At 40.6% G+C, this 10,170-nt stretch overlaps 1 non-coding gene across 1 annotated transcript; it reads right to left on the bottom strand.

The window, feature by feature from the left end:
- Positions 1-9,175: 9,175 nt before the first annotated feature.
- LOC134399822 (U1 spliceosomal RNA) lies at positions 9,176-9,333 on the bottom strand. The gene has a single exon (XR_010025528.1). It is a non-coding gene; the product is annotated as a U1 spliceosomal RNA (small nuclear RNA).
- Positions 9,334-10,170: the final 837 nt, after the last annotated feature.

The following is a 10,170-nucleotide window of genomic DNA, read 5'->3' as shown; positions in this document are numbered from 1 at the left end:
GAAAACCCACTTGTTGACCATGTCTTTCTCTGGCTCATAATTAATTGCAATGAATCATCTGCTGCTCTATCTTACTGTTCCTTGTATTGCTTTTTATTGTTATTCTACTTGAAATTGTTTAAGAGTGTATTTTAATATTGATATGTAAGCCACTTAGAGATTTTATTATCTTAAGTGATATATAAGTAAAATAAAATAATTTAACTTTTCTACCTGGGATTGCTCCTGTATGGCAGAAAAGGGAATAGGAAATTGCCTCTGGAGATGGAAAACTCAGTTTCCTGTATCTCCTCTCAGACCTGGATGCTAATGGTAACAGAGGTTCCTAGAGCAGCTAATTAATACAGAAAGACTCCTTCAATGAAGAATAAAGGACTGCTTTCCATATTACTTTAAGAAGATATGGATGAAGACATGTAGATTCAGTTGCCTGAAAATGTATCATAAGAAGACAGATGCCTCTTTCCTAGCAAAGGTGGCAATCTCCAAAATCACTTGATTAGATATACTTTCAATGTATTTAATTTGTCTTCAGGCCATATCAATACACCCACACAATTTTTAAAACACATAGACTTATTACATACAATTAATAAAGCATCCAATAATTAAAGATCCAAATTCATACAGATACTATGCTCCATTCACATTTTGTACATTCAGCTCTCTTTAAAGGCACTGGTACGTATATGTATAAAAGTATATGTGGAAAAATATGTAGGAAAACTTTAATTGTAACATACAGTAATACAGCCCAATTCTGTTTTGTTTTTCTAGCGATTTTGCACTCTGAAGAACATATCACCTAATATTAGGGGTGTGCAGAGCAGGTCTGCTCCTCCCCGAAATTCAGGGCAGCGCTCCGATGAGGCTATTCCCCACCCTGATTTTCAGGATGGCTTTGTCTCCCCCCACCACTAGATTACTCATTAGAAAACTGCTCCATTTTTGGAGAACCGTGCTATTATAGTCAATAGGAATGACCATAAATGCATACATCTCCATCATTTTTAAAGATAAAAAGTTGAAACTTGGCTCCCTGTGAGCTCTTAAGGAGGGCTTCTTCTCTTGCCTTTATACCCAGCCAAGTTGTGTCCATACTTGCAGTACACAGATCAGCCTTTGGCACAAGAATCTTTCCCTTATCCTAATATTTGCTTGTGAGACTGTATGGATCTACATCACTTCCTGGGACAACTCATTTACATGGAATGGTTTTCATTATTTTCATAATGTGAGCCATTTTTCCTAAATCCTTCCTTTCAGCCAACATCAATTTTTCAAGAAGTGAAGAAAAGTTCAGGCACAGCTCCCATAATTTAAACACATGGGGGACTTTGATTTTTGTAGGTTAGTTTCTGAAAGTTCTGCAAGCTCTCTTGAGAGAAGATGAAGTGCATATGGGGAGTGGAACTTGGACTCTTTCTCTCCTACTTCCTTCCTACAGCTCCACGAGCAAACGAATGAGTTCCAGGGTGGGAGGAAATGAGTTATATCATTTGCAGTCCCTCCCTTTAAGCACTGTGATTGGAGGGGGGAGGAGGAGACTGCAGCTATTGGTTAGCCACAGATGTCAATCTCAAAACTACCCCTCCCTAACCCATCAGCAACAGCGTCTTCCTAATACGGAAGAGTTCAGTTAGTTGTCCATCAACATGAAACATGTTTTCATTTGCCTAAAATCCTTTCAGATACCTACTGATCCATTCGGGGATCTGAGCAATCTTCTAACCATACCATGGGTTTCTGACAGCTTCAAAACCACTCCCTAACCACACTGCTATTTTGGAGGTCTGTTGGACATCCGTCAGACCCCCAGATTTTTGGTGCAGAGCACCCACACACCCCTGATATGGATCAGGCCATTCACATATAGAAACAAACAATATTTTTGCTATTTGTTTTATTTATATATCTATCTATATAGCACCATCCCTATATGGTGTTTTCCGGGGGGGGGGACACAGAATAAGAACATTTTTTTTTAAAAGCATAGCCTCCTGTCCTGAGGAGCTTACAATTTTAATGTTTATAAAGAAGGCAACTGTATACAGAGGACAGTGAGGAAAGAAAGAGGCAAGGAGAATTTCCTTCAAATCTCTACTCAAACCAATCCTTTTCTGTTAAGTCTTTAACACAATTCCTTAGTTTACATGCCCTCTGTGAATAAGCAAGTCTAATTGAGCAATGCTATGCATGTTCCACTTGGTTCAATATTTCTTACTCCTAGGGAAGTGTATATAGAATTGTAGCCTGAATTTAAGTAAATGTATATTTGCCCTGGTTTCCATTTCCATCACTTTTTTCTGTGTTCTTCCCAGTGTTGAATTCTATATTGTACGTTCCTTGGTGCAGAGACCTGTCTAATACTTTGTAAAGTGCCATGCACACTGATAGCACTATATACTGCCACGACACCAGTACTACTACTATTACTGCTATTACCAGCAGCAACAATATGCATGTTTAGCCAGAAGAACCAGGGGATGCTGGGAGTTGGCTGGGGAATGCTGGGAGTTGTAGGACTTTTCTTCATCTAAACATGCATAGGACTGCTCCCTAAGAGAAGTTGGATGCAAATCCAATTATTCATACTTAGTACGTGTTTCACCTGGGAGTATGGACAATAACAGACATGTTACTTTCATAGAAGTTTTACGCATGACTTATTTAAAAGCTACGTTTTATGAATAATGATCTCTCAGAGAGTGAGATCAAGTGAAAGCTAAAAATGCTCTGTTAGGAGGAGGAAGTACTATTTCAGGTCAGACAAACAGACACCTTGAATGTTATTAGCATGCGTTGGCATGGCAGAGAGTTTACCTTAGCTTACTATTTCTGAAAATGCTGTAGTGAAATGTGGAGCCTTAAATCTGGAAAAGGGACAGATTGCTCTGCCACCTATTGGCATGAACCTGAAATCCTTTCGCTAGCCAGGGCCATATTTTGTAAACCAAGGCTCCAAATTGTCATTTTGAAGGTGCATTCATTGTTGACTGATATGTTTTCCTCTTATTTAAATGCTGATAAATTTTAAAAGAATTGTAACTGAATGTATGTTGTATTATAATTATGACTATTGTATATGTTTGTTTTGTGAACTGCTTCAAGCACAATGTACTTTGCAAAATGTGATGTACAAATATTTATTTGTGGGGCTATCCACTGCTTCAGTTCCTGAATCCCAAACTGATGTGGGCTGATATGGGCTGCTTCAATCCAAATCTGGATTGGTACCAGACCAGGCTGAAGTGGCCCAAAGAAAGCCTGACTGGTGACCCACTGCTCCCCACCCACCAAGCCGCACAGGAGGCCAGGATTTACCTGACTCATTTACCCACACCCGGCCACTGGCTGTCCTCCCTGAGAGCTGCCATCTTTAATTGTCAGAAATCTAATTTTGGAAACTACAGTAGCTTTGAAAGGGCATTTTCAGAATGGCAGGGTAGGCAGGGCAAGCGGCTCACCAGGTTCGAGGGTGAGTGGAGGGCAGGGAGTCCTACCAACTCCTGGTTAGCCTCAAGCCCTGGGGAACTACAACATCCGACCAGACTGGATCTGGATCAGGCTAAAGCAGTTTGGGGACAATTCAGAAACTCTGAAGTGGCCTCTTAAGTGGATTGGGAGTGGGTGGGTGCACAGTCCTATTTTTATGCTGTACCTCACTATTTTTATGCTGCACCTCAGCCAGAAAGGCTCCTGGAGCAGCTTACATATAATCAGTAATAACATTGTTGTCTCTGCCTGTAGCCTGACAATTCTCACTTGAAACATAAGGGCCAAATCACATATGATGCAAGAGGTCCATGAATAATAATAATAATAATAATAATAATAATAATAATAATAATAATAATAATAATGCAAGGAAGAAGTGATTTGGATCATAGTCACCTTCAGGTATTCACAATGGATGTGTGAAGAAGTGCCACCACTTATACCACCCCCACCCCTGCCACTGATCCCTGAGTTATAAAGAACTGAGTTATAATTAGCTTTAAAAAAATAAGAGTAACCATTACATTTGCAACAATTTGAGCTTGCCCACACTGTGTGCAGAGACAACAGTAATCTACACTTAGTGCTTCAAGGACGTAAAAAGGCTTCTAAAGGAAATAATGCAGCAAATGTGATTTTGCTTTTAGATTCAGAAAGTGAGATAAGTGTTTTAGTACCCCTTTAAATTCGCAGCCATTAAATGCACTTTAGCTGTCCCAGTACTCTATTGTATATGGACTGCTCACCTGACCGATGTCACCCAAGACTACCTCTCTAAGCACTCTGTACTGCACTAATTGATCTCTTAATTGGCTCAGTCAACACAGCAGACTCCATCACACAACAAGCACTAATTGCTACAAGCTTGCTTTTGAAATGTTAAGTACTTTGAAGAACAAGCATATCTATATGCTTGCATTGACTTTGCAGTGCAGGCTGGAGAGTGTAGATTAGCGTGGCAATTTTTTTTTTTTTTTATCCCAAAAGATTATTCTGTGAATATCCTTACGTTTGTACTTCCCTCTTCCACGACCTCGGCATTTATAGCATTTTTAAAAATCTAAACCTACCACTTACAAGTAGGGACAGGCTTTTAAACAGTATGTATTGTATAGATAATGTTACGGAAGAAGAGGAAGAGGAAGAGGAAGAGGAAGAGGAAAAGGAAGAGGAAGAAGAAGAAGAAGAAGAAGAAGAAGAAGAAGAAGAAGAAGAAGAAGAAGAAGAAGAAGAAGAAGAAGAAGAGATGCTGCCACTTTTTGTAATTAATCAGCTTGCCGGTTGAAACTCATCCATTTGTAATGCTTACCTTTGTAACAACCCTGGATCAATGTATTACAAATTCACTATTCAGCTCAAAATTGCTTGCAAGTTTTGGAGCAAGCACAGTCTGCATCTATACAGCACTATTTCTGTGCATGTACTGAGTTAGTTGGTTTAACCCTTGACTGTTCTGGTGGATACACCATTGTTTTGCTCATATTTGTCACCACTGTAGATTTGGTTCCAGGAGGAGGAAGAGGAGGAGGAGGAGATGATCTCTGGAGGTCCATCTTGTTCTTTCTTCCATATATTGGTGATCATGCAGACAGTCCATGTGAAAGCCACCAATCATAATGTGGCAATGCATTACATCATGCTGCTTTACACGATTCCAAACTACATCTCCCAAAATGCGCTTTGATATTGCACATGTGCAAAAACTCCTGTACACGTATGAGATTACATATTAAAGGAGAACTCTCATCTGAACTCATGTAGATGAATTCATTACTTTCCTAGTAAATAATGAGTTCAATTCACCCATCACTAAATCTTCTTCTTCTTCATCTCATCTACATTCTGCACTTACATGTAAATTCCATTTTTATATATACAAAGGGCAATTCCATTCACTTAGAGCAAGACAATTTAGACAAAGTATACTAACAAGCAAAGAACTTTTTAGATTTCATCTGTAATTCTAAAGTTCTACTAAGAGCCATCAAATGGATGCTTGCCATCTGCACGACCCAGTTTGGAACATAAATGAGTCAAAGAGGTAATTTACAGACATTTAGTTTTTATAATGTACCTGGAGCCATTAAAATGAGGACAGTTTAATGGTATTTCAGCTCTGACATCTGAATATTAACAGGATAGACTTTGTTCCTCACCTAAGGGTAAAACACATCATCAAAGTAGGTAGATTTGTGGCAACAGGTCTGACAAAGAGCTTTTAAGTGATTCTTGTCTGGTTCCAGTTTGGTGGTATGGTCAGTGAGAAACTTGGCTAGTAGTAAATTCAGTCTGTCTCCTATAGAAAAGGTGGGCTCCAAATTCAGTTGTGCACTGGCAAATACCAGGGATATAACTATGACCTGTAGCACATCGATTGCAGCCTCAGGGTGCAATGCTGAAATCACTATTGTCCTTGCTTCAGCAGGAGACCTCCTAAGTAAGAGATTTCAGGGCTGAACTAGTAGGGAAACAATTACTATGGCCATAGCTAGACCTAAGGTTTATCCCTGGATCATCCAGAGGTCAAACCTGTTCACCTAGGTTCCACACAGGGGATCCAGTGCTCAGGCAGGGGCAAACCCTGGATGATCCCAGGATAAACCTTAGGTCTAGCTGTGGCCTATGTATAAATAAGTCCCTCTGAGGGCAAGAATTACAGCACAACTCTGAAAACACACATTCACTAGTACAATAGGAACAGCACACATGCTTTTAAGTACTCTCCTCTCAACCCAGTAGCATGACTGCACCCGCCCCAACTTCCTTCCAATCAGTGTGGGTGCAACTCCAAGACCCAACCCTGTGGGTCAGCATAAATGTTTGTGATCTGAATTGTGTGGGTGTGGCCTGAATCACACAGGTGAGCAGAGGAGATGGGGCTGATGGGTGGTCTGATGGGAACTGGTGACCACTGCCCTATGTGGTGAAGCATATAACTGCAGCCTCTCAGCAAAGAACCTTGCAGACTTGGACAGTGTCCACCCAGCCAGGATGTTCAATGGATACTTCTGGTCAGTAAGGAGTATGAAGAGTTGCTTTTGCAGTTGGGCCTTGCCTGTTAATTCATTTCAGCAATATGACTCTAAGAAATGTTTCAGCTAGCACAGGATGCCAGAGGTGAATGAGTTAATTAATCAGTCAATAAAAAACATTTATGTCCCATCTTTCTCCAAAGTTCAAGGTGGCTGAAGCTGAAAAATAAATGCAATTGACCTTCTGCCCATGCACCATCGGAACCACCACTAGTGTGGTTCCAATGAAGCTAGTGCTTCATAAGGCAACTGGAAATGAGCAGAAATACTTGGTTTTGGAGTGGGTCAGGTGAGCAGAGCTTAAATCATGGTTTTAGCCATGATATTCACCATGGTTTTAAAGCCATGGTTTAAGGTGTCTTCTAAATGGGGCCAATAAAATGCTAAAAGATTACTACTTAAACTATGGAATTCACTATCACAAGATGTGGTGATGACCACCAATTTGGATATCTTAAAGGGTGGGGATGAATAAATTCCTAGAGGAGAGGGCTATCAATGGCTACTAGTCCTGATGGCTATGTGCTACCTCCAGTATCAGAGGCAGTAAGCCTATTAGATTGTAAGCCTATGCGGCAGGGTCTTGCTATTTACTGTTTTACTCTGTACAGCACCATGTACATTGATGGTGCCATATAAATAATAATAATAATAATAATAATAATAATAATAATAATAATAATAATAATAATAATATATCCACCAGATGATGGGAAACACAGGTGGGAGGGTGCTGTTGCACCATTTCCTGCTTGAAGGTGCCTGGTTGACAGCTGGTTCGCCATTGTGTGAACAGAGTGCTGGACTAGATGGACCCTTGGTCTGATCCAGCAGGGCTCTTCTTATGGTCTAATGAGAAACAGAGCAACTATAAGAATAATAGTTTTAAAAAATACCAACCAAAGGTTACTAGAATCACCAACAACCAAAGGTCTTCCTAAAAAGGAAGGTCTCAACCCTGCAGTGGAAGATTATCAGGGAAGGGGCAACGCAGATCTCTTTGGACAGGGAATTCCAAAGTTCAGCTGAGGCTACCCAAAAGGCCCTTTCTCTTGGGCCCAAGATGGTGTTTTTTGATGATCTCAATATTTTCAGAGGGGAGAAATTCTCTAATAATTCAGGAGGGGTGGTAAAAAAGAAAAATTCTCATGGAAGTTCTTGTAGGTGAATTTTTGTGCCTCAGCTGTAGCAGAAATGCATACATGATTCTTATCCGGGGAGCTTGATAAAGGTGGATGTTTGCTACATCCTAGAGCTTACATCAAACCTTATGTTCTTCTTTGGAGCTGGACAAAAAGAGGCTTTGAATAATGAACGTTATGTGAATTTCATTGGAACTGATTTCCACGTAAATCCCACAATGCAACAGCTTTGATGCAAGATACTGGGTGTTCTCTTTGGTAAGTAGGGGGATTTTGCGTCATACACAATGGAAAATCAATGTATGTAGTATGTTTATGAATAGGGTGTTAGCACTTTGTGTATATTTCCTTTCTCCCCCCGCCTTTTTTTATTTTGGTGAATAATACAGTCAAATGCAATTTTTATTGACAGTCATAGATGCCAATTTTCTAATGTATTTTATTTTGCAATTCCATAATTCAGACAACCAATACAATCCATAGAAAAGCTAGACCAACAGTCTTGCTGAGGTTAATGAAATCAAACTGGTTTAAAACAGGTTTTACATGAGTCCTGGACAGCAGTTGTCTTTGAAATTCTTGCTGAAAATGTTTCCCTCTTATGAAGAATATTGTACCATACTGTGGCATTTCAAATCTTTTAGACTGACATTTGTTGATATTTTCTTAAATGTTCTAATGCTTCCAATTAATGTTATGGCTAATGGATATTCAGTATTTGTGTAGCATTCCCCATCTTGACCTATGTTGTATAGAAAGTAATTCCAGCAAATGTCCATTGTGATTCTCCTTTGATTGACATTATTAATTGCATTGACTGGCACAATCCTTGGAAGAGCAGGAGATTGTTTCACAGAATGTGTACCAACTGGGCTTTGACCCCCATCTGCTTCACTGGAAGCTGAGCTAAGATCATAATGGTAACAATTATGAGTTATGACTAGAAAATGGCAGACTAAAATCTGCAGCACTCATTTGCTCATCATCCCTTCCTAACTACTATAACAGTCGGAATAGGCTGACCACGTAAATGTACATTTGCCCTTCCAGCTTTCAAAACTCAATGGTATTCACACAGTATATATCTTACCCAGTGACCATTTGGGATTTTAATATTCGTATGTGTTTCATCCTATGTAAGTGTTCTAACAAAGCCGGGTCATATATTCAAATCCAGTATCACTTCAGGTTCCAAAAACTCTCAGACAAAATCTAGGTTTTGTTTATTTGGTTTGAAATCCCAAAAAACAGCCCTCTAAACCAGTGGTTGACCATTTTTAATCTGCAAAGCACTGAGGCTATGCAGAAGCTTATCAGCAGTTCTGTAGTGGAGATGTGGCCTGAATGACCATTTGTTGGCCATTTTTCTTCTTCCCCTGGAATGTGTTACCACCAGGAAACATTCACAGCATTTTAGTGTATGCTGTCAAGTCACATTGGGCAATGACTTGGCCGGTGTAAGGAACTCAGGCCTTGCTAGCACAAGACACCCCCAAATTCCCTCCAGCCAAAGCATGAACACAGTCCCCCCACAACCAAAAATTATGTGGTTGAGTTTCCCCTGGAAATCGCAGGGGTTAGCATACCCAAATTGCAAGGATGGGTCTCACCCTTGGAAAACCACCTTGATGATCATGGTGCCTCCTCTGCCAGGTAAATATTAGCCCAAGACATTTTGCTCCCTGAGGTGAAAGAGAAGATGGTGCCCCTCCCTCATTTCATATATAGAAGCTGACCAGACCTGCATCTGAACCTTATTTAAAAACTAGCAATGGGACAGTGTTCTCCACCACATCTGAGAGCACCAAGCTAATTTAGAGGATGTAGGGTAGGTCATGTGGAACACACAGTTCTGCCTCTGTTAAATGACTTGGGGCAAGGATAAGAGGAATGGCCAGAGGGCTGTTGCTGTTGCCTGCACCCTCTGATATCTCCCAGCATTCAGCACCTGAGCTGGACCCACTGATTGCCTAATGGGAAGGCCAGGCATTCTGCTGTAGATGCAGGGAGATGCTGTGGCAGGTGGAACAATCTGGGAGGGGTATTATGAGAATAGACAGATTCTCCAGACATTAAAGAGGCTCCCATTGCTGGGGAAGATGGGTGGGAGGGTGCTGGTGCACCATGTCTTGCTTGTGGATCCCTGGTCGACAGCTGTTTGGCCACTGTGTGAACAGAGTACTAGATTAGATGAGCCCTTGGTCTCATCCAACATGGCTCTTCTTGCCCAGAGGTGGCACAGCTGCCAGTATCATCTCAGGTTGGTCTGCTGCCCCTTACGCCTGGAACGCTCTTCCAGAACACTTGAGAACTACAAACTCAATCACTGCTTTTAAAACTCAGCTAAAAACTTTTCTTTTCCCTATAGCCTTCAAATATTGAGTTTGTTCTGACTCTATACTGTTAGCTTCTCCCTACCCGGTGCCTGTTTACACTTCCCTGTGCCTGTTTGCATTCTCCTTCCCTCTTTATTGTTTACTACAACTTATTAGATTGTA

The sequence above is a fragment of the Elgaria multicarinata genome, chromosome 5 (genome assembly GCF_023053635.1).
Source record: "Elgaria multicarinata webbii isolate HBS135686 ecotype San Diego chromosome 5, rElgMul1.1.pri, whole genome shotgun sequence".
In the NCBI taxonomy this organism is placed as follows: domain Eukaryota; kingdom Metazoa; phylum Chordata; class Lepidosauria; order Squamata; family Anguidae; genus Elgaria; species Elgaria multicarinata.
The sequence above is the reverse complement of the archived record's forward strand: the minus strand, read 5'-3'. Positions and strand labels throughout refer to the sequence as shown.